At 40.8% G+C, this 25,032-nt stretch overlaps 1 protein-coding gene across 1 annotated transcript in view; it reads right to left on the bottom strand.

The window, feature by feature from the left end:
* ATP6V0D2 (ATPase H+ transporting V0 subunit d2) overlaps positions 1-25,032 on the bottom strand; it is a 116,068-nt gene that overhangs the window by 65,933 nt on the left and 25,103 nt on the right. The window lies entirely within an intron of this gene.

Raw genomic sequence — 25,032 nt, 5'->3', positions numbered from 1 at the left:
CCATGCCTGAAATACTCTCATGGGCTTTTCAGCCAGATCTGAATGCCTTTAGGGCTGATTCTGAGGCCAGAGTGCTATTTAGGACATCTGCCATTCTATGAGTCTGCTGAGTATCTCACTTCCCATGTTGGATCACTCTCCCCTAAAAAAGAAATATTCTGACATCAATTGTTAGTTATCCTAGCTTACAGTTTGTATAGGAAATGGAGAGTAAATACCTAATGTGTTCCATTTCCTTACCAGATTTAGATAATGAATTGGTTCTCTAGTATCCCCCAAGAGTGAGAAACAAAGTTTTTTTTTTAAATAAAAAAGTTGTTAATGTGTATTTAAACAGTCAACATATTCTTTTGCTGTAAGTCTGATAGCTGTTCATAGTTTCCTTACTTTCCATAACAACAGGATGTTTCCTGCATATTTTGTAGAATTTTTCCCAGACCTAGAATCAGTTATTTCTCTGAAAAGCTCTGATTTAATCTTGTAGCTTTTATTTCCACTCCAGCTTTTTTGAGGTATACTTGACAAATAAAATTTGAATGCATTTACTACTTAGAACATAAATTTTTGATGTATGTATACCTTGTGAAATCATTCAAACTAGCTAATTACCCTATTCATCACTTCACAAAATTCTATTTTTTTTTTTTTTGCTGTTATAGTGAGACTTCTAAGATTTACTCTCAAGAAATTTCAAGAACACAATACAGTATTGTTAATTATAATCCTCACACTGTGGATAGATCCCCAGAGCTTATTGCTTCTAAAACTGAACATTGTACCCTTTGCTCAGCATCTCCCCTTTTCCTTCACCTACCAACCCCTGGCAACCGCCATTCTAATTCTACTCTTTGTCTCTATGAGGCCGAAGTTTTCAGATTTCACAGATAAGTGAGATAGTCCAGTATTTGTCTTTCTAATCTTGCTTCTGGATATAGATCCTAAAGAAATGAAATCAGGCCGGCGCGATGGCTCAATAGGCTAATTCTCCGTCTTGCAGCGCCGGCACACCGGGTTCTAGTCCCGGTCGGGGCGCTGGATTCTGTCCCGGTTGCCCCTCTTCCAGGCCAGCTCTCTGCTGTGGCCAGGGAGTGCAGTGGAGGATGGCCCAAGTGCTTGGGCCCTGCACCCCATGGGAGACCAGGATAAGTACCCGCTCCTGCCATCGGATCAGCGCGGTACGCCAGCCGCAGCGCGCCAGCCGTGACGGCCATTGGAGGGTGAACCAACGGCAAAAGGAAGACCTTTCTCTCTGTCTCTCACTCTCTCACTATCCACTCTGCCTGTAAAAAAAAGAAAGAAAGAAAGAAAGAAAGAAAGAAAGAAAGAAAGAAAGAAAGAAAGAAAGAAAGAAAGAAAGAAAGAAAGAAATGAAATCAGTATCTCAAAGAGATACCTGCACTTCCAAGTTCATCACAGTCTGGGAATCACTGAAACAGGGAAACAACCCAGTGGTCCATCAAGTGATCAATTTTAATATTAAATTATATATAAATATAATATATTTATATATAATATATATTATATTTATATATAATATATTTATATATTATATATAAAATAATACTTTTAATATTAAAGAAATTACAGTTGCGGGGGAGGGAGGGAGGGAGGTGTGCTTGTCTTCTGGAACTGTAGCTATGGAATGCCTGAAATCTGTTCTCTTTATATGAATACAATTAACAAAAAAGAAATTACAATATATCTACATAGATATCTATATATCTGTGTATAGTCAGATAATATTCAGCTATTAAAAAGAAACAAATCCTGGCCGGCGCGGCGGCTCACTAGGCTAATCCTCCGCCTGTGGCACCGACACCCCGGGATTCTAGTCCCAGTTGGGGTGCCGGATTCTGTCCCAGTTGCTCCTCTTCCTGTCCAGCTCTCTGCTGTGGCCAGGGAGTGCAGTGGAGGATGGCCCAAGTGCTTGGGACCTGCACCCGCATGGGAGACCAGGAGAAGTACCTGGCTCCTGGCTTCAGATGGGTGCAGCGCCGGCCATAGCAGCCATTTGTGGGGTGAACCAACAGAAGGAAGACCTTACTCTCTGTCTCTCTCTCTCACTGTCTAGCTCTGCCTGTCAAAAAAAAAAAAAAAAAAGAAACAAATCTTGCCATTGCAACAACATGGACGGATGTGGAAAAGATCACAGTTTCTAATGTAAGTTTGAAAAGGGCAAAGTCTGCAGTGTAGTAGCATGGCACTAGGTGGGGTGATGCCCTACCTTCCTCTGTGGAAGCTACGATCTGCACCCTGGCACAGAGATCCAAGAGCAGATGAGCTCCATCAGGGGCTGAGCTGCCGAACATGGGTGTGTGGTTACCTCCTCTAAGCTTTCCCTCTACTTGTGCTACGTGAGGTTTTCCAGTAAGAACACATCAAACAAAGCAAACCTCTCCTATCAGTTCAAGAAAAACATCATGCTGATAAAATTGAGTTTTAAAGCCATTTGGACTTAATTCCTGTGTGTGTTCTCAAGAATCACAATTTTATTAAAGCAGACTGCAGTGAGAAAAGGTAGAAAGCCTCCAGCTGTCTCAGGACAGACACGCTGCAGGCAAATCAAGATTGCTCCCTCGACAGCAATCAGGTTCCCTGGCTGGGGCACGCACCTGTATTAACTTGTTTCTTATAAACCGGAGAATTTGTGAACCTGTCATCAAAATCATTGACTTTCCAGGCCATTTCAACCAGAAGAGTCCCTTATGTTTGAAATTGGAAGAGGGGCCATTCACACTGTGTTGATTTGGTATAATTTGAAGTTTGAAAGGTGTTTTAATGTTTTCTTCTTCCTGAAGAGAAGACCAAAACAATTTCAGGTGTTGGTCAGCTATTAAAACTGTCTTGTCAGTGATTTCCTATGTACTATTTTCACTGAGCGTCCACCTTTTATACTTTAACAAAATAATAGTTTTGCTTTTGTGTATTGATTTAACCTGCACCTGATTGTTCTTCTGTGACCGTATTTGCTTTTATATTAATTGCAAATTTTATTCTACAACAAGGATTTTAATCTGATAAGAAAAATTAGTCATTATTAATTAATATTAATAATATATAATATATTATGTTATATAATATATAATAAAATATGATATATGATTATATAATATATAATCAATATTAAATTATTAATTAAAATTAATTATTAATTGTTAAATGTTAATTAATATTTAAGTAAAATTTGTCTACCAAGCAAAGGTAAGAAGTTAAAAATCATGGAATGGCTGTTTATCTTATAAATGTATAGGCATTGGTTCATTCTTTAATCTAACTTCTATATACTGACTTAGAGAAAATGAAAAATTACCTGAGAAAGATACTCATTTTCCCTATATGAGGTACTACAAGAAGTTTGTGGAAATGGAGTGAAGAGACAAGCTTAGGGGTTAGCACTGTGGCTCAGCAGATTAAGCCTCGGCCTGCAGTGTTGGCATCCCATATGGCCGCCGATTTAGTCCCGTCCGCTCCACTTCCAATACAGCTCCCTACTAATTCTCCGGAGAAAGCTGTGGAGGATGGCCCAAATCCTTAGGCCCCTGCACTTGTGGGAGAATTGGTTCAACAATTTTTATTGTTTTCTGCTTATAAGAGAAATGCATACTTTCTGCAAAAAATTCAGCAATTACATAAATTGATGAGAAAAAGTTTTCCTGGTACCATTCTGAGAAAATAACCTCTGATAACAATTAAGCTGAACATTGAAAGAAGTTCAAACACTAAGATGTTTGTTGCTGAGGATGCCAGAATTAATTTTTCAAAGGGTTGTTTTGATGTTAAACCACAAGAGGTCAGCATCACATTATGGCAAGCAAGTCTCTACATTTGGTTTCTTTAACTTGTTATTTATTTATATGAAAGTCAGAGTGACGGGGCAAAGGAGAGAGAGAGAGAAAGAGAGAGAGAGATCGATCCAGGAGCCAGTAGCTTCATCTGGATCGCCATTTGATTGGCAGGGCCCCAAACACTGGGTCATCATCTATTGCATCGCAGGTACATTAGCAGGCAGCTGGATCCAAAGTGGAGGTGGAGCTCGTTCTCAGCCACCCTGCTATGGGATGCTGGCATCTCAAGTGGTGACTCAAACAGCTTTGCCACAGTTCACCCCAACCTATACATTTTTAATTTGAAAAGTGTCACATCAGGGGTTGCTGTCATGGCGCAGCAGGTTAAGTCACTGCCTGTGACACCAGTAGTGTCAGTTCAAGTCCTGGTTGCTTTGCTTTCAATCCAGTTCCTTGCTAATGCAACAGGGAAAGCAGCTGAAAGTGGTCCAAGGACTTGGGCCCCTGCCACCCACAGGGGAGACCCAGATGTAGTTCCAGGTTCCTGGCTTTGGTCTGATCCAGTCCTGGCCATTGCAACCACTTGGGGAATGAACCAGTGATGGAAGATCTTCTCTCTGTGTCTCTTCTCTCTCTGTAACTCTGCCTTTCAAATAAATTATATATATAAATATATAATATAAAAATATATTTATATTTTATTTTCTATATATTTATATATAATGCACAAATCTATTTATATATAAATAAATATCATGTATACAAAAATATAATATGTAAATATATATATTTTAGGTGTAGCATCAAAGTTTTTTTTTTAACTTTTATTTAATGAATATAAATTTCCAAAGTATGGCTTATGGATTACAATGGCTTCCCCCCCATAACGTCCCTCCCACCCGCAACCCTCCCCTTTCCCATTCCCTCTCCCCTTCCATTCACATGAGGATTCATTTTCAATTCTCTTTATATACAGAAGATCAGTTTAGCATACATTAAGTAAATATTTCAACAGTTTGCTCCCACACAGAAACATAAGGTGAAAAATAATAGATGATTTTTTAAATGATGATGAAATCAGATCAGACCTATTGTCATGTTTAATCCCAGTGAGAGTCAAGTTGGGAATTGATAATTTCTTCTCTTTTTTTTTTTTAACAGAAGATCAGTTTAGTATACATTAAGTAAAGATTTCAACAGTTTGCACCCCTATAGAAACACAAAGTGAAATATACTGTTTGAGTACTCGTTATAGCATTAAGCCTCAATGTACAGCACATTAAGGACAGAGATCCTACATGAGGAGTAAGTGCACAGTGACTCCTGTTGTTGACTTTACAAATTGACACTCCTGTTTATGGCATCAGTAATCTCCCTGTGCACCAGTCATGAATTTCCAAGGCTATGGAAGCCCCTTGAGTTCTCCGACTCTTATCTTGTTTAGACAAGGTCATAGTCAAAGTGGAGGTTCTCTCCTCCCTTCAGAGAAAGGTACCTCCTTCTTTGAAGACCTGTTCTTTCCACTGGGATCTCACTCACAGAGATCTTTCATTTAGGTTTTTTTTTTTTTTTTTGCCAGAGTGTCTTGGCTTTCCATGCCTGAAATACTCTCATGGGCTTTTCAGCCAGATCCGAGTGCCTTTAGGGCTGATTCTGAGGCCAGAATGCTGTTTAGGACATCCGCCATTCTATGAGTCTGCTGAGTATCTCGCTTCCCATGTTGGATCACTCTCCCCTTTATTCTATCGGTTAGTGTTAGCAGGTACTAGACTTGTTTATGTGCTCCCTTTGACTGTTAGTCCTTTCATTATGATCAATTGTGAACTGAAATTGATCACTTGGACTAGTGAGATGGCATTGGTACATGCCACCTCGATGGGATTAAATTGGAGTCCCCTGGTATGTTTCTAACTCTACCATTTGGGGCAAGTCAGCTTGAGCATGTCCCAAATTGTACATCTCTTCCCTCTCTTATTCATACTCTTATGTTTAACAGGGATCACATTTCAGTTAAATTTCAACACTTAAAAATAACTGTGTATTAATTACAGAATTAAACCAGTCATATTAAGTAGAACAGACAAAAAAAACTACTAAAAGGGATAATGTATTAAGTTGTTCATTAACAGTCAGGGCTATGCTGATCCAGTCACCATTTCTCATAGTGTCGATTTCACTTCAACAGGTTTCCTTTTTGGTGTTCAATCAGTTGTCACCGATCAGGGCGAACATATGGTATTTGTCCCTTTGGGACTGGCTTACTTCACTCAGCATGATGTATTCCAGATTCCTCCATTTTGTTGAAAATGACTGGATTTCATTGTTTCTTACTGCGGTATAGTATTCTAAAGAATACATATCCCATAATTTCTTTATCCAGTCTACCGTTGATGGGCATTTAGGTTGGTTCCAGGTCTTGGCTATTGTGAATTGTGCTGCAATAAACATTAGGGTGCAGACCGCTTTTTTGTTTGCCAATTTAAATTCCTTTGGGTAAATTCCAAGGAGTGGGATGGCTGGTTCGAACAGTAGGGTTATCTTCAGGTTTCTGAGGAATCTCCAGACTGACTTCCATAGTGGCTTGACCAGTTTGCATTCCCACCAACAGTGGGTTAGTGTCCCTTTTTCCCCACATCCTCGCCAGCATCTGTTGTTGGTAGATTTCTGTATGTGAGCCATTCTAACCGGGGTGAGGTGAAACCTCATTGTGGTTTTGATTTGCATTTCCCTGATTGCTAGTGACCTTGAACATTTTTCATGTGCCTTTGGCCATTTGGATTTCCTCTTTTGAAAAATGTCTATTGAGGTCCTTGGCCCATCTCTTAAGTGGGTTGTTGGTTTTGTTGTTGTGGAGTTTCTTGATCTCTTTGTAGATTCTGGTTATTAACCCTTTATCTGTTGCATAGTTTGCAAATATTTTTTCCCATTCTGTCGGTTGTCTCTTCACTCTCCTGACTGTTTCTTTTGCAGTACAGAAACTTCTCAAGTTGAGGCAATCCCAATAGTTGATTTTGGCTTTGACTGCCTGTGCCTCCCGGGTCTTTTCCAGAAATTCTTTGCCTGTGCCAATATCTTGAAGGGTTTCTCCAATGTTCTCTAGTAACTTGATGGTGTCAGGTCGTAGATTTAGGTCTTTAATCCATGTTGAGTGGATTTTTGTGTAAGGTGTAAGGTAGGGGTCTTGCTTCATGCTTCTGCACGTGGAAATCCAGTTTTCCCAGCACCATTTATTGAAGAGACTGTCCTTGCTCCAGGAATTGGTTTTAGATCCTTGATCAAATATAAGTTGGCTGTAGATGTTTGGGTTGATTTCTGGTGTTTCAATTCTGTTCCATTGGTTTATCCATCTGTTTCTGTACCAGTACCATGCTGTTTTGATTACAACTGCCCTGTAGTATGTCCTGAAATCTGGTATTGTGATGCCTCCGGCTTTGTTTTTGTTGTACAAGATTGCTTTAGCTATTCAAGGTCTCTTGTGCCTCCATATAAATTTCAGCACCATTTTTTCCAGATCTGAGAAGAAGGTCTTTGGTATCTTGATTGGTATTGCATTGAATCTATAAATTGCTTTTGGGAGAATGGACATTTTGATGACACTGATTCTTCCAATCCATGAGCATGGAAGATTTTTCCATTTCTTGGTATCCTCTTCTATTTCTTTCTTTAAGGTTTTGTAATTCTCATTGTAGAGATCTTTAACGTCCTTGGTTAAGTTTATTCCAAGGTATTTGATTGTTTTTGTAGCTATTGTGAATGGGATTGATCTTAGAAGTTCTTCCTCAGCCATGGCATTGTCTGTGTATACAAAGGCTGTTGATTTTTGTGCATTGATTTTATACCCTGCTACTTTGCCAAAATCTTCTATGAGTTCCAATAGTCTCTTAGTAGAGTTCTTTGGGTCCCCTAAATAAAGAATCATAAAATCTGCAAATAGGGATAGTTTGAGTTCTTCCTTCCCAATTTGTATCCCTTTAATTTCTTTTTCTTGCCTAATAGCTCTGGCTAGAACTTCCAGAACTATATTGAATAGCAGTGGTGAGAGTGGGCATCCCTGTCTGGTACCAGATCTCAGTGGAAATGCTTCCAACTTTTCCCCATTCAATAGGATGTTGGCTGTGGGTTTTTCATATATTGCTTTGATTGTATTGAGGAATGTTCCTTCCAAACCCAGTTTGCTTAGAGTTTTCATCATGAATGGGTGTTGTATTTTATCAAATGCTTTCTCGGCGTCTATTGAGATAATCATATGGTTTTTCTTCTGCAGTCTGTTAATGTGGTGTATCACATTGATTGTCTTGCGCACATTAAACCATCCCTGCATACCAGGGATAAATCCCACTTGGCCTGGGTGGATGATCTTTCTGATGTGTTGTTGCATTCTATTGGCGAGAATTTTATTGAGGATTTTTGCATCTATGTTCATCAGGGATATTGGTCTGTAATTCTCTTTCAATGCTGCATCTTTTTCCGGCTTAGGAATTAAGGTGATGCTGGCTCCATAAAAAGATATAATATGTAAATATATAATATGTAAATATATATATTTTAGGTGTCGCATCAAAGTTTTGACAAAGGACTTCCAGTTATTGACCTTAAGAGATTCTTTCAGGGCCAGCTCTGTGGCGTAGCAAGTAAAGCTACCACCTGCAGTGCTGGCATCCCATATGGGCACTGGTTCTAGTCCCGGCTGCTCCACTTCCCATTTAGCTCTCTGCTATGGCCTGGGAAAGCAGTAGAAGATGGCCCAAGTCCTGGACCCCTGCACCCTCACGGTGGCCTGTAAGAAGATCCTGGCTCTTGGTTTCTGATCAGCGCAGCTCCAGTCATTTCTGCCATCTGAGGAGTGAACCAGCAGATGGAAGACTTCTCTCTCTGTCTCTGTCTCTGCCTCTCTGTAACTCTGCCTTTCAAATAAATAAATAAATAAATCTTTTTCTAAAAAGAGAGAAAGATCCTTTCAACTTCTCATCATCGTCAGGAGCTCTGCTAATCCCTGGCTCTTACTCTCCAAACCACTGTTGGTCATCAGTGCTTCATCACAAACACCAGATCTTCACTCCCTTCCTCCTACATGGCAAATGACTTTTTAACTTGCAGCTGTTATTTCACAAGCTACTGTATACATTCAGAGCCACATATGTTGTTTTAAGGATCCCTGGGAAAAGCTCTGTTAGGAAAAAAGAGCTCTCTGAACAAGTAGGTTTGCGAAAGACAGAGATAGTACATCCCATCTTAGATGTCAGGGTTCAAAGGCTCTGAGATGTTCTTTCTGTAATTAAAACTGCTTGGGGCCGGTGCTATGGCGTAGCAGGTGGGGCTGCCAACTGCAGTGCTGGCATCCCATGTGGGTTCTTATTCCAGCTGCTCCACTTCTCATCCAGCTCTCTGCTATGGCCTGGGAAGGCAGTAGAAGATGGCTCAAGTCTTTAGGCCCCTGCACCCAAGTGGGAGATCCGGAAGAAGCTCCTGGCTCCTGGCTTCAGATTGGCACAGCTCTGGCTGTTTCGGCCAATTGGGGAGTGAACCAGTGGATGGAAGACTTCTCTCTCTTTGCCTCTCCTCTCTCTTTATAACTCTGTCTTTCAAATAAATAAATAAATCTTTTTTTTAAAAAAAAAAAACTGCTTAACCTCTGTCAGCATCTTCCAACCAATTGATTGGATGGTGACTTCCTTTGTTTAGTTAATTAATAGCTTCAGAAAGCTAAAGGATTAGTATTCTTTGGATCATGACTTAGGAAATTCTGATTTATGACATTAATATTTAGAAGTATTATAAACTCATCTAAACATACTGTATTATAAACATTCCATTCCTTTTTAACTGGAATAAATTATCTTTTTCTGAATTCACAAGCATTATAGACTTAAGAGGCTGATAATGTTTGCTTTTCCTTTCCAAACATTTCCCATTTTAAATTTTTTGCTATTTTGATGGCAGTGATCCCAGGGCCTCTCTTGCTGTAGGAGTAACTTGTAATTACAGGAACTAATGATGAGGAGTTCAGCAGCTCAGAATAATATATGACATTATAAAATGCCATTAATACTATTTTTATGAGAAAATACAAACTAAGAAAAATAAATTATCATAGGTATAAAGTCATTATTTTATAATTTTTTAAGGTTAGAAAAATGTCACAGAGCAATGATTTTGCATCAGAAAAAGTTTATACAAGCTCGGTATGGGAAGGACCCACAGAGATCATTTGATATAGAGTCATACCAACTGCAGAAATGCAGACGGGTTCATGATTTTTGAGGCTAATCATTAAATTTTCAGTTTCTTCCAAGTATTAGAAATATCTATTTCTTAGCAAAGCAAAATATGCTCCCATGGCCCTCTCATCCACTGGTTCTATTTCTGTAAGATAAGCATCTGTTTAAGAAATTGATTGACTAGATTCTCTTTAAAATCATAGGACATGTTGGAAATGCAGAGGCCTTGGGGACATCTACAACAGCCTTCTTAAAGCAAGATAAATGCAACTTCAAAAAGGTTAAAGCATCACAAATCGATAATGGCAGAACTGGGAGTAAAACAAAGATTTTACGACTCCAGGTTTATAATTCATGAACCTCTATTAAAATCTGTTTATGAACTATGATTAATTTTCTATAAATTTGAGTTTACTCTGCGGATGACCTTAGAACTGCTCTGTACTGTGTGAAGGGATTGTTCTTGACTGGAAAGGAGGGTGACCTGTACTTCTCAATAACCACCACTAGGTGGCACACACAGGGTGGGACGTCATGCACTTACGGTCAATGAACAGAATGAGCAAAGATTTGGGTGAGATTTACGTGGGGTAGAAAGCGATAATTACTTTCTCAATCCACTTAACTTCCTTTTTTTCCTAAAATATGAAATTATTTTCTTGAAAGGCAGAATTATAAAGAGGGAGACAGAAAGAAATTTCATCTCTAAATAGAGGCAATGACTAGGGCTCGACCAGACCGAAGCCTGGAATCAGGAGCTTCATCTGGGCCTCCCAGGTGGGTGCAGAGGCCCCAGCATTTGGGCCATTCTCCACTGCTTCTACAGGTCATTGGCCAGGAGTGGGATTGGAAGGAAGAAGCTGTGAATTTAGCTGGTGCCTACATGGGATGCCAGTGTTGCAGGCAGCAGCTTAACCCAGCATGGCACAGTGCTGCCCCCCGACTTAACTCTAAAGCAGTGAGAACCAGTTCTATTGATTCTTGAACTCTGAGCTATAATTGCTTTGGTATCCATGCGGTAGAGATTGAGAAAGTGTTCAATCTAAAGAACCGAGGCCAAGTAGACAGCACATTTGGACAGCATAATGTACGCAGTATAAAAAGCTTTTCCTGAGTACTAATGAAAAAGATAAGCAGTAATTGGAAGGAATGGAAAATTTTTGCAAAAATATTTAATAATATCTATATGTTCAAAGATTATCATGAAGCTGAACGATGAGGCTGACAAAATTTGTTTTGATCACTGGCTAATAAGGAAATATAACTTTGAGAAAGCCTGAGAATATGTCAGTCAGAGTTAATACCTTAGGGGGCTGGTGTCGTGGTACAGTGAGTCAAGCTGCCACTAGAAACGTGATCATTCCATATGGGCATCATTTGGAGTCCCTGCTACTCCACTTGGGATCCGTTCCCTGCTAATATGCCTGGTAAAGCAGTAGAAGATGGCCCAAGTACTTGGGCCCCTGCCACTCATGTGGGAGACCTGGGTGAAGATCTAGGCTTCTGGCTTCAGTCGGGTGCAGCCCTGGGCATTTCAGTCATTAGGGGAGTGAGCCAGCAAGTAGAAGATCTCTGTCTGTCTCTGTGTCTCTCTGCCACTCTGCCTTTCAAATAAATAAATACAACTTTAAAGAAAAGTTAATACCGTTAACTTATAAAGAACAAATCAGTAAGATAAAGAAAACAAAAGACTGACAATTTACAAACCAAAGTACAAAAAACCAAAAGACATCAGGAAAATATTTTAATCTTTCTAGCAAACAAAGAAATATTAATTCCAACTACCAGGTTTTATTGGAGTCTTCATAAAATTGAAACAATAATGTACCACGTTGGGTTCCTTAGCAGGCAGGGCTTTTAAGTTTATTTTTGTTTTACCATTAGTTTTTATTTTAGCATGCAAGACTTTGACTGGGGAGAGCCCCCAGGATCAACACCTCTGGAAGGGGGTAGGAGGAAGGAAGTTTGAGCAGAAGGAGAACTTCAGCTCTGATGCTGACTCCAAGAAAGCCTGAGACTCCTCCAACAGCCCTCGGTGAGGTGGTTATTGGAGACCCAGGAGCCTGGTATGTGCTGCCCCTGGAAAGGAGTGTGGCCTTGGACCAGGTGACTTTCTTTAGCCGAGGCACCCACAAAGAGGAATCAGTCAGGGGCTTACTGAGGGTGGGCAATGGAGCAGGTGTCCCTCCATTGAGGTGAAGAAGAAGAAGAGCACCGTCTGTACAGAATTTGAAAGCAAAACACACTTAAAAAGTGGATTTGTTGGGCCTGGAGCTGTGGCATAGCGGTAAAACCTCTGCCTGCAGTGCCGGCATCCCATATGGGCGCCGGTTTGAATCCTGGCTGCTCCACTTTCGACCCAGCTCTCTGCTATGGCCTGGGAAAGCAGTAGAAGATGGTTCCAAGTCCTTGGGCTCCTGCACCCGTGTTGAAGACTCGGAAGAAACTCCTGGCTCCTGGCTTTGGACTGGCACAGCTCTTGGTGCTCTGGCTGTTGTGTCCAATTGGGGAGTGAGCCAGTGGATGGAAGACCTCTCTCTCTCTCTCTTTCTACCTCTCCTTCTCTTTCTGTGTAACTCTGACTTCAAACAAATAAATAAAACTTAAAAAAAAAAGTGGATTTGTTTTTTATATCACTGTGTGCCAGTGATTCTGAACAATGTTGATAAAATGATCTCCCTTCAAGTCTTTTGTTGGTTTAAGGCAAAAATATTGGGATTACTATGGATTTTAATAATACATATGTAAGTATGTAAGCTTCAAATTTATATAGTTTTACTACTTACCTTTGATATCGTGATATAATTGGAAACATATAAATATTGATTCATTAGTCTTTACCTCCAGTCATTACACAGGACTTCTAATTCCCTATTAGATAGGGGCACCAGGGCCGGCGCCGCGGCTCAGTAGGCTAATCCTCCACCTTGCGGCACTGACACACCAGGTTCTAGTCCCGGTTGGGGCGCCGGATTATGTCCCGGTTGCTTCTCTTCCAGTCCAGCTCTCTGCTGTGGCCTGGGAGTGCAGTGGAGGATGGCCCAAGTGCTTGGGCCCTGCACCCGCATGGGAGACCAGGAGAAGCACCTGGCTCCTGGCTTCGGATCAGTGCGATGCACTGGCTGCAGCACGCTGGCCGCCGTGGCCATTGGAGGGTGAACCAACAGCAAAAGGAAGACCTTTCTCTCTGTCTCTCTCTCACTGTCCACTCTGCCTGTCCCAAAAAAAAAAAAAAAATAGATAGGGGCACCAGAATATTTTGCTTTAATGTTCTTGACGTGGAGCTCCTAAATCCCTTAGAATTTCCTGGGTGATAAGAGTATCTTTTATTCTAAAAAGAAGACTCGTAGGGCTCCTGGAGAACTTCAGGATGGAGAACTAGCTGCTAGGGGAGCCATCCCTGTGACAAGAGGGGCAGAACTTTCAGCACAGCCCCCACCCCACCTCTGGGAAGGGGAGAATTGCTCATGGTGGAGTTGATCACCAATGGTGAATGCTTCAATCACATCTTAATGAATTCTCCATAAAAACCCAAAAGAGCAAGGTTGGTAGAGCAGATTGCTGAACACATGGAGGGACCTGGAATGTGGCCAGCCTTTTCCCACATTCCTTGCCCTATGTACTTGTTCTTCTGGCTGATAATTTCTATCCTTTGTAACATCCTTTATAATAAGCCAGTAAATGAGTTTCCTGATGTACTAGCAGGTTAATTGAAACTGAGGAGAAGATCCTAGGAACTCTGGGGTGTAGCCAATTGGTCAGAAGCCCAGGTCACAACCTGGGACTTGCAGTGACATCTGAAGTGGGGTAGCTATATGGGACTGAGCCATACCCTGAGGAGCTGATGCTATCTCCAGGTAGACAGTGTCAGATGTGAACTGTAGTCTTCCCACTGGTGTCCTCTGGAGAATTTCTAAGTGTGTGGAGGGGAAAGGTGCACACACTTTGGTGGCTGGAGGTGAAGTGTTCTGTGCCGAATGCTGTTTTGAGTGGGAGTGTAGGACAAACAGTGGTTTCTCCTATTTCTAACATTATCTTTTATAAAGTGTTATACTTTACATGGCAATGATTTTGGAGAGATCCTAAAGGAAGACAGTTGAAGTTGACTCTTTTTTTTTTTTTTTTTTTTTTTTGACAGGCAGAGTGGACAGTGAGAGAGAGAGACAGAGAGAAAGGTCCTCCTTTTGCCGTTGTTTCACTCTCCAATGGCCGGCGCGGCCGGTGCGCTGCGGCCGGTGCATCGTGCTGATCCGAAGGCAGGAGCCAGGTGCTTATCCTGGTCTCCCATGGGGTGCAGGGCCTAAGCACTTGGGCCATCCTCCACTACACTCCCTGGCCACAGCAGAGAGCTGGCCTGGAAGAGGGGCAACCGGGACAGAATCCAGCAACCCCGACCAGGGCTAGAACCCGGTGTGCCGGTGCTGCAAGGTGGAGGATTAGCCTATTGAGCCGTGGTGCCGGCGACAGTTGACTCTTAACATGTAAAAACTCCATACCTCATTTAGCTTCGAGAATAAAAACTCAGTCTATCATTGTTTATTTTGAATACAAGAACAGGAGATTGGGCTGGCCCCGTGGCTCACTTGGTTAATCCTCCGCCTGCGACGCTGGCATCCCATATGGGCGCCGGTTCTAGTCCCGGTTGCTCCTCTTCCAGTCCAGCTCTCTGCTGTGGCCCGGGGAAGGCAGTGGAGGATGGCCCAGGTGCTTGGGCCCCTGCACCCGAATGGGAGACCAGGAGGAAGCACCTGGCTCCTGGCTTCAGATGGGCACAGCGCCGGCCGTAGTGGCCATTTGGGGAGTGAACCAATAGAAGGAAGACCTTTCTCTTTGTCTCTCTCTCACTGTCTATAACTCTACCTGTCAAAAAACAAAACAAAACAAAAAAACCAGGAGATATGAATGTTCCTAAAGTGTGTTTGAACAAATTTTGAACAGGTGGAACATTTAAAGTTTTATCAAATGTAAAAGAAATTTATATTGAATGGCTTTGTAAAGAAATTAGGAAAAATTTTTGTTAAGGAAAATATTTGAAAGCCACTAGTATTGACCTCAGAGAACATGATTAACATTACAATTTTGTTTATTGTGAAAAGAGATTTTTCTTTTTAAAAAACTACTCATTAATCTGTTTTCACTTTATTTGAAAGGCAGAAAGATAGATAGACAGAGATTCTAGATTCACTGGTCACTCCCCAAAAGCTTACAACGTGTGGGTGGCAAGGACCCAAATCCTTGAGCCATTATTTGCTGTCTCCCAAGGTGCATATTAGCAGAAAGCTGGATTGGTAGCAGAGGAGCTTGGACTGGAATCCAGGCACTCCAACCAAATGGGGGCAACCCAAGTAGCGCCTTAACTGTGAGCCAAATGCCTGCATCAAAAATTAGATTTTTATTAATTTTTGGCAATTTAACTTCACATGTGAGACTCTTCCTATTTGTGTCTATTACTTCATGCCAAAGAAGCTTTTCAAGATTAACATTAATAAAAAGAATTGTTTTGTCAATTATGAGTGAAGATTGATAGACAAAACTGGTTGTTTGGACTGCTGAATAGCATCATGAGATTGATTTTGATGAATTCTTGGACAAACTAGCAGAAGTTAAGCTCAAAACCAGGAACCACAGTGTTCTTATTTAGTATTACTACAGACCAATAAATAGAAATAATTTCTCCTTCTCTCTCCAAAATACATTAAGTGATCTAAAAGTATTAACCTATGTTTTGTACCATAATATTAATTATTTATATTAGCAAAATTCAATAAAAGAATTTTTGTTGCCTGTGTTTCTTATTAATATTTGTGTTTTTATTTCAAGATTATAAGAAAAATAAATACGTGGTAAAGTTGGAAAAGGATATTGAAACAACGCTTTCTCTAGGGGTCAGATAAGCCAAACACACCCCCATTGAAAACTGTAGGTAGGCTGTCTTCTGACAGCACTTCTACAAACATGTGAAAATGCTTCACTCCTGAAGAAGACAGTCATACTGCAACCCACTATCTGAACATGGGAGAACTAAATATTCAGTAATAAATGAATGTGTACTTAAATTATATAGCACTCCATGTCAGCCATTTAAAATCACCTTTTAGGTAAATATTTTTTTGTCTTAGGAAAATAAAGAATGCACTAATTAGAAAAAAATCCAAATTGCACTATATACACTGTAAGACCTTCAGTAAGTAATAACATATAAAATGTAAGAGAAGAACAGTCACATACATTTAGAAATTAAAGTCATTTATTTAAAGATTTATTTGAAAGGCAGAGTTACAGAGAGGCAGAGAGAGAGAGAGAGAGAGGTCTTCCATCCACTGGCTTACTCCCCTAGTTGGCCGCAACGGCCGGATCTGCGCCGATCCGAAGCCAAGAGCCAGGAGCTTTTTCTGGGTCTCTCATGCGGGTGCAGGGGCCCAAGGACTTGGGCCATCTTCTACTGCTTTCCCAGATTATAGCAGAAAGTTGGATTGGAAGTGCAGCAGCCGGGACTCGAACTAGCGCCCATATGGGATGCCGGCACTGCAGGCAGCAGCTTTACCCACTACACCACAGCGCTGGCTCCTATAGTCATTTTTAAGAGCAAACTTTTATTTGTTGCTTTCAAAAAGTCTGCAGTCAGCACATATTCCAAAATTAGTGAAAAATCCTCAAATTCTAAATCCTGCAGGAGTTAGTAAAGCAACACTCCTGACGTAATAAGTGCACAGTGCTCTGCCCCCCAAATTTTTCAGAGCCTGCCAGCTAAGGAGCGCTCACATGGAGGCTGCTTCATATCCCTATCACCTAGAGATTAAAGAATCAGGGTCTATGAAGTGACTCTTTAGGAGGACAATAAGTAATATTGGTGAATTATTGTACATCTTTGGCTTAAATTTTAATGACTTCTAAATTTGAAGCTCCAAAACCAGGTTTTCAAATTGTGGTTTATAGACCATTTATTGCATTGAGTTCTTGTTAAAAACACAGATTCTTGGTTCTTTCCTAGGCTCAATGGCTCTGAAATTTTGATATTGGGGCATCTTAGAATTTGCATTTTAATTAGCACCCTGGGTTATTTTTATACATGTTAAAGTTTGAGAACTATTGATAATGCATGAGATCAAGGGTGAGAAACAATGGACTGTATATATTGAACCACTGGATGCTTTTAAATGGTGAATTTTATTTATCTGACTCTTGTCTGAGCTGTTTTCCTGACAAGTGATGACACAGTCAACATTTCAAAAAGACAAACACATAAGGACAAACCAATAATGCAATTTTAATAACCCAAGAGCTTATTTTTCCCCAAAAATTTACTATTTCATTAAAGCACTCAGCATGTATTTGTAAATTGAAGTAAATTAACCATGAAGCAATGTCTTAAAAGAACATTTCAGAATAGCATTTCACATAATGGAGACATAGATCTTGAGTTAAACATTTTGAGTATTCCTGAAACCAATGACACCTGACAAATTTCGACACCAGAGGAGTTGATAATATGAGGAAGAGCATTGGATCTTGAAAGCTTTCACAGTTTGCAGCTGGTTGACCACAGTCTTCTCTTGGGCTGTAGGGCTGTGTCCTACATTCTGAGACTAATGTTTGGAAGGAAGCTGTGACCTCCAATTTCAATCCACAGCAGGTTTCTCCAAAACATTGCAAAGAGAAAAATTGGTTGCAGACTAACTGTTGGAGAGAAAAGTATTGCAAGGATGCAATTGAGGGTGTTTTAGAAAGAGATAAGTATTTCCTTGGAGAGCAAGACTTGTGTGGAAATCAGAGACAGATGAGAAGTATTTTGTATGAGTTGTAGAAAGGAATAGAAACCACAAGTCAAACAAGAGCCAAGGTTCTTTTCCATGTCAACTATTAAAGTTTTTTTTTTTGTCTTAAACAATGATGTAGGGAAATTTATGTATGAGTAAATAATTAAGAAATGTTGATTTATTTTAGCTATAATCAATTTCAAAACATTTAGGAAAACTATGCAAAATTTTCAAATAGAAGTAATGAAAAGATTTTTATTTGTTAAAACGTTCATTTGAAAATAGATGTTTAAATGTTGCTTTCTTTTATAACAGCTGCAATGGGTATCTAAGGCAGCCAGGAGATCTGTGTCTTGTAACCTACTCCTGTGGGAAACACAGTTGACGGGGGCCACAGGTCTGAACTTTGAAATCCACCCTTGAGTTTGCACAGAGGTCACAGGGCTGGACAGCAGCTCCTCACCTGATGACTAAATATAGAGGGGAGGCTAAATAGATCTGTTCCCAGGAGACAGCGGTCTCCCGTCCCAGCTGACTTGGGCACAAGGACTCCCTGATGACTTCCTGTGTTGCAGTGCAGGACACCTTGTCCCAAACCTCTTCAACAGCTCTCCTAGTCCTTCCCATCACTCTCCTACTTTCTTTCACGTGGACATTTCACCTAATAAAATTCTTGCCCATTTAGTCAGGTCGTGACATCTGCTTCTTAGAGGACCTAGAATCACACAGTCTCTTGTTGGTAGTTTCTTCCCTCAGAATTATATTCTAATCAGAGGTTTCAGTGGCAACCTGTTTGAAGTGCAGGTAAAGAAATGCGTTGTTTTCATGAAAGAAAAATGTGGAGCTACAATCTGTACTGCAGTGGGAAGAATTTTAAAATGTTCAGCTTTACTGAGCTGTCACTGGTGTTTATTTATTCTCATTGTATTTCTACTTTTTTCCTAAATATCTTGGCTGATTTGATCCTCTTATTCATTTTTATACCTCCTGGCAGCTGAACTTACTTGCAAGATATTTTACTTGAAATCATATGGGTTGGTAGTTATCTTAGACCTTTAAAAAGTTGAAAAATGGGGGCTGATGTTCTGATGTAGTAGGTGCCAAATGGAGCCCTGGCTGCTCCACTTCCAATCCAGCTCCCTGCTAATGGGCCTGGGAAAGCAGCAGAAGATTGTCCAAACACTTGGGCCCCCAACACCCACGTGGAAGAACCAAAAGAAACTTCTGGCTCCTGGCTCCTGGCTTCAAACTGGTCCAGTTCCAGATGTTGCAACCATCTGGAAAGTGAACCAGTGGAGGAAGATCTCTTCCCCACCTCCCCGAATTCTGCCTTTTAAATAAATCAATACTGAAGAAGTCTCTTAAGACCTGTAACAGAAGTCAATGTAGATGACTTAATGTGAAACCAAAAAACTTGATCACAAAGGTACAGATGCATTTTAAAATATATAAACACAGAGATCACAATAAATTCTGAATTATTCAATCAGAAAATGGTTTTAACGGTACATGAGCTACAGACTTAGCAAAAACTTACGGAAATCTCTTTTTTGGTTTCCACACTTGCATGGACACGAAGGTCCAGGACTCAAGAGGCTTACTATCCCGTTATGGTTAGTGTTGATCACATGATCAAAAACGGTCTTCCAATCCCAGGTTTGGAAGAGACACAGATGTTCAAGTGCCACCATACCTGTGCTTGAAATTGCTCTTCCCGGCCGGCGCCTCGGCTCACTAGGCTAATCCTCTGCCTCGCGGCACCGGCACACCGGGTTCCAGTCCCGGTTGGGGCGCCAGATTCTGTCCCGGTTGCCCCTCTTCCAGGCCAGCTCTCTGCTGTGGCCAGGGAGTGCAGTGGAGGATGGCCCAAGTGCTTGGGTCCTGCACCCCATGGGAGACCAGGAGGAAGCACCTGGCTCCTGCCATCGGATCAGCGCGGTGCGCCGGCCGAGGCGGCCATTGGAGGGTGAACCCACGGCAAAGGAAAACCTTTCTCTCTGTCTCTCTCTCTCACTGTCCACTCTGCCTGTAAAAAAAAAAAAAAAAAAAAAAAAAAAAAAAAAAAAAAGAAAGAAAGAAAGAAAGAAAGAAAGAAATTGCTCTTCCCCAGAGAGGCCCAGCACTATCAAAGCTGCTCGCACAGCTCTAGCGATGGAGACCCTACAGCTTCACAGTGTCTGTCTCCAGACCACTCTGACTCTGCAGTCCTGGTTCAATCCTAGGGGAACCCAGCCTTCAAAATGGCTTCCCCAAGTCCCCACTTCCTGGAGTCACACTCCTGTGTGGTTCCCTCCCACACTGATCCAGCTGCCTGACCAAGGATACCCAGACAAAGTGACTGTTCTCTGCTTTTGAGATGACGTTCGTTAGAAACGTGCGAAGCCTCTTTTTGGGTGCTGTCCTGCTTCTTTGATCACCCACGTTCATACTCCTTAATAACTTGGGGAGGGCCAGACTCCAGCACACTCAGACAGCCCGGGGAGAAGCCCACATGGTGAGGAGTGGAAGCCTCCAATGAAGGCCTGCAGAGACTTGGGGCACTCAGTTTCAGTGAAATCTTGAGACGCCTACGACCTCCTGGGACCCAGGGACAGATTCACCTCTCAGATGCTTGATCCTCAGAAAAATGTGAGAAAATAAATGTTTGTTGTTTTAAAACTGCTAAAATTGGTGAAAATTTGCTCTGTGGCAGTAGATAACAGGTGCAACTCCTTAATGCCCATTGACTCACAAGAACTAATATTTCTTGTTCATTTTTAAGAGTCTAGGTAGGTGCTGTTTTAGGTGCCCACAGGAATTAAGTTGTTCACAACCCTATGACATTGTATTATGATGTCAATTTCACAGATAAAATCTCTAAGAGAGACAAGGAAGTTACATAACTTTCCTGGGGTAAGCGATGTTACTAGGGCTGGAAGCTGGGAAGTTTACTCAGAGCTTGGTAAACAGGAAGTTGACATTAAGCAGTGGCCAGCGCTGTTGTGTGTCCAGGATCTGTTCCCAAGTCCACTCATATGGATGTCAGCAGATCTGTTTCTTGCTGCCTGTTAGCTGGAGGCCTCCATTCCTCATCACAGAAACTTATTTCACTAATGATTTAAAAAATGAGAATATGCTATTTTTGGCTTTTTTTCCCATCCACTAACATATTGTGAATACTTTTCCATGTAATTAAGCTTATTTCTAGCTACCTTTTTAAAAAGACTTGGGATGCAAATTACTAACTTGAAAAGACAGGAATCCTTTAGGTACCTCACTAAAATATAGCCATATACTTTCTTTTATTTTTTTAAATTTGTGTACTGAAACAGGGACGCTCTATTCAATGCTATGGATAGTGACTTCTTTGAATCACTACCATAAAAAAGCAAAGCATGTGTTTTTATTTGGTCGAAGGGATTTTTACCCATAATTTGTTATGACTACTAATATGCATCTCCTTTAAGGTAGTTATAAGACAAATTGCTTTTTAAAAATTGACATTGTTCAGAAGCCACTCCTTCTGTGTTTGGTTCTAAATGTAAAGATATGCAAGTTAGCATGAATCATTCATTTGTGTAGAGAAAGAAAATATTTTCAGTAATTGAAAGTTATTGCTAACTTGTCTCAATTTTTCTGAATTAGTGTTAGTGAGAAATAATTCAGCCAGGATGGCAGAAAAGTCCCTACCAGCTCTGCGTTTCAGACAAAGAGCTCCTATGCAGAGGCTCATTCTTTGTTTATGGAAGAAAGCTCTGACAGTAGCTGTGCACTGTTGATTCCACACATCGTGGTGCATGTGAAATTGGCTTAAAAGAACCCCATGCTAGTTGTCATTACAAACACAAATCCCACACCTTGGGGAAAAGGAAGTCAATAAGATAAACACCTTCAAATTGATGTTGAAAGCAGGAGATCACTTTAAAGAAAATTAATCCCAGTAGGGGGCTCTAAAGAAACTACAACTTGAAAAACAGAAAAAAAAAAATGCAGCTACACTAATACTAAATGAAGTGAATTCTTCATTTCGCCAGCTAAAAATGTCTTTGGGTTTTAGGTGGGTATTATATTATAGAGCTTCCTAGTGTATCACTCCTTGGGATACCCCTGAGGACTTGTTTTGCTCTCATTGTTTTATTTTATCTTATTTTTAAAGTTTTATTTATTTATTTAATTGAAAGAGTTACACAGAGAGGAAGAGGCAGAGAGAGACAGAGGCGCTGGTTCACTCCCCAGTTGGCCTTAATGCGCTGATCTGAAGCCAGGAGCCAGGAGCTTCTTCTGGGTCTCCCATGCAGGTGCAGGGGCCCAAGGATTTGGGCCATCTTCTACTGCTATCCCAGGCCACTGTAGAGAGCTGGATTGGAAGTGGAGCAGCCGGGACTCCAACTGGCGCCCGTGTGGGATGCCGGCATCGAAGGCGGCGGTTTTACCCATTACACCACAGCGCCGGCCCCCTGCTCTCATTTTACTGAAGTATATGAAAGACTGATAACAGAAAAGAACATAAAACACTTGTACACTGTTTTCATGTGTTCTACCAATATTAATCATATAGAAGAGAAATGAGTTTTCCCTAAATAATAGTTTTTACATCTTCAAGGCAGTTTTGATTTGTCATAATTTTAAAAAGTCCTTTCAGTGCAATACTCTTTAGAAGCTGCATTATAACTTGTGGAGTATATCTTTTATAAATTATTAATTAAACAAATCTATGAAATATGAGCCTGGGAGTTATGCCCAGAAGTCTCCAGGGGTTCAGAATTGCTATTCTGGGGTTTCATTCTCTCCATTCTTCTAACTTTGCTTTTTATAAACTGGGTGTATGATGGTACCTTGTACTTAGTCTTAGAAATGTTACAGCCAAATACTAAGAATCTGTGACTTTTGAGCAATGAATGGCAGTTGAGATTTTTTTGTTGTTGTTTAGAATATGGAGGTTCAATCTATTTAACACAGGTGGAGTGAAGTTCACAGACACAACTGCTAAAGACCAGTTCAATTTATTCTGCTGGTGTTTTTGCTACAAGGAGTCACTTATAAGCACTAAGTACATTGCTGTAAAGTTAAAAGTTCACTTAAAACTGGCCTTAAGTATAAAGCTCACTTAAAAATTTTATTACTTTAATTATGTTAAAATATGAAATTAAATAACCATAAATAGTAATTAATGTGTGAAGCACATATGATCTCAAACAATAGTTGAGTCATCTCCTGCATAACCAAATAATTATGCAGTATAAAAAATACATGCAGGAGACTCCACATATTAAGCTATTATTGTACATATTACTTTAGGAATTATTCTTTCTTGGGATTAGATAGCTCAAAAGCATGTACTTAAGATAATTTTAAGATTTTTTTTTAACTTTTATTTAATGAATATAAATTTCCAAAGTACAGCTTATGGATTACAATGGTTTTTTCCCCTCCATAACTTCCCTCCCACCCGCAACCCTCCTTCTCCCGCTCCCACTCCCCCTCCCCTCCATTCACATCAAGATGCATTTTCAAGATAATTTTAAGATTTTAAAATTTGGTACAAATCCTTGAAAATAAATGTTTTAAATGCATAGGTAGCTAAATATTGTCTGGAGGCACAGGATTTATATTATCAACAACACTTCCAGTTAATGCTGCTCTCCAAAAGAAAAGCTAATTAGTGCTTCTATGAATGTTCTCATTTTAAAGGGCTTTTAAAATCAGTGTCTGCATTAGCCAATTTCCAAGGAACCTGGTTCATGCTTAAGAGGAGTTTTTTTTAAATTTAATTTTATTTATTTATTTGAGAGGTAGAGTTAAAGACAGAGAGAGGGAGAGACGAAGAGAAAGATATTCCATCTGCTGGCTAACTCCCCATGGCTGCAATGGCCAGAGCTGGGTCTATCTGAAGCCAGGAACTTCTTCCAGGTCTCCCAGAAGGGTGCATGGGCCTAAGCACTTGGGCCATCTCCCACTGCTTTCCCAGGCCATAAGCTGAGAGCTGGATCAGAAGAGGAGGAGCCAGAACTTGAACTGGCACCCATATAGGATGCTGGCACTGTAGATGGAGGCCTTGCCTACATGGGTCCTCTTTAGGGAGAGACTTTTCTTGCTGCATGGCCAGGGAGTGAAAAAGATTTGAAGCCCACTGTAAAGCTGGGAAAAACCAGACATGGGGACAGACTTGCCTGCCTGGTGGAAATATCTGCTGCCCAGCCTCAGGGTTTATGGTGGATGTTCCCTAGTGTTGGGCTGCAGTTACTCAAAAGGCCCTTACCCTTGGGCTCTTTGAGGGACAGATTTGTTCCTTGAGCAGAACCTTAACATTTTATTCCATTATTTGTTCCCTTTTATTCTCTATCCACTCTGCTGCTATAGGCTACTCTGCAAATTAGTTCAAAAGCTTGAGACATAAAAATGGCAGTTGTCCACCTGTTTAAAACCAACTTTCCCTCTGTTTCCTAGTAATGGACAATTCTGAGGGCTCCTTACTAAGAAAATCCTTTATTTGATAGTTACTGCTCTAATTTTCTCTCAACTATATCCAAGCCATACTTCAGATTTTCCTTCATGATACAATTCCTCTGGGAAAATGAGTGCCTAATTTACTCATCACAGATGTTCCCTGTTAAGCCAATCTGCAGATTAAATGAGATTAGAAGGGAAATCGCACAACTGAGAGAGCACTCTACTGGAAATGTGACACTTGGTCTCCTCCTCATCTTCTACAACTTGCTGAGCATGGTCCTGAGCTGCTTGATCTTGGCTGAATTCCACTTTCCACACATCATATATGCATATACCATAGGAACGTCAGTGGTCCTAATACAGTGATAGAATCAATAGCAAATATTTATCAAAGCTGTGAGTGTGAGAGATATTGCACGTACACATACATAATACATGCATCCGAATACAGGATAAATATGTGAAATATAAAATTATATTACAGGGGAGGGCACTGTGGCGTTAGGTGGTTAAGTCCCCATGTGGGAGGCTCATATTCTGTACTGGAGTTTTGGGTTGAGTCTAGGCTCTTCTGCTTCCAGCTCAGCTTCCTGCTTATGTTCCTGGAAGGCAAAGATGGCTCAGGTACTTTTTTTTTTTTCTAAAGATTTACTTATTTATTTGAAAGTCAGAGTTGCACAGAGAGAGAAGGAGAGGCAGAGAGAGAAAGAGGTCATCCATAGGCTGGTCCGCTCCCCAACTGGCCTCAAGGGCCGTTACTGTGCCGATCCAAAGCCAGGAACCAGGAGCCAGGAGCTTCCTCCGGGTCCCCCACGTGGGTGCAGGGGCCCAAGGACTTGGGCC

Source organism: Oryctolagus cuniculus, chromosome 6 (genome assembly GCF_964237555.1).
Source record: "Oryctolagus cuniculus chromosome 6, mOryCun1.1, whole genome shotgun sequence".
NCBI classification, from domain to species: Eukaryota; Metazoa; Chordata; class Mammalia; order Lagomorpha; family Leporidae; genus Oryctolagus; species Oryctolagus cuniculus.
Note: the sequence above shows the minus strand (reverse complement) of the source record. Positions and strands in the feature narration are given on the sequence as shown.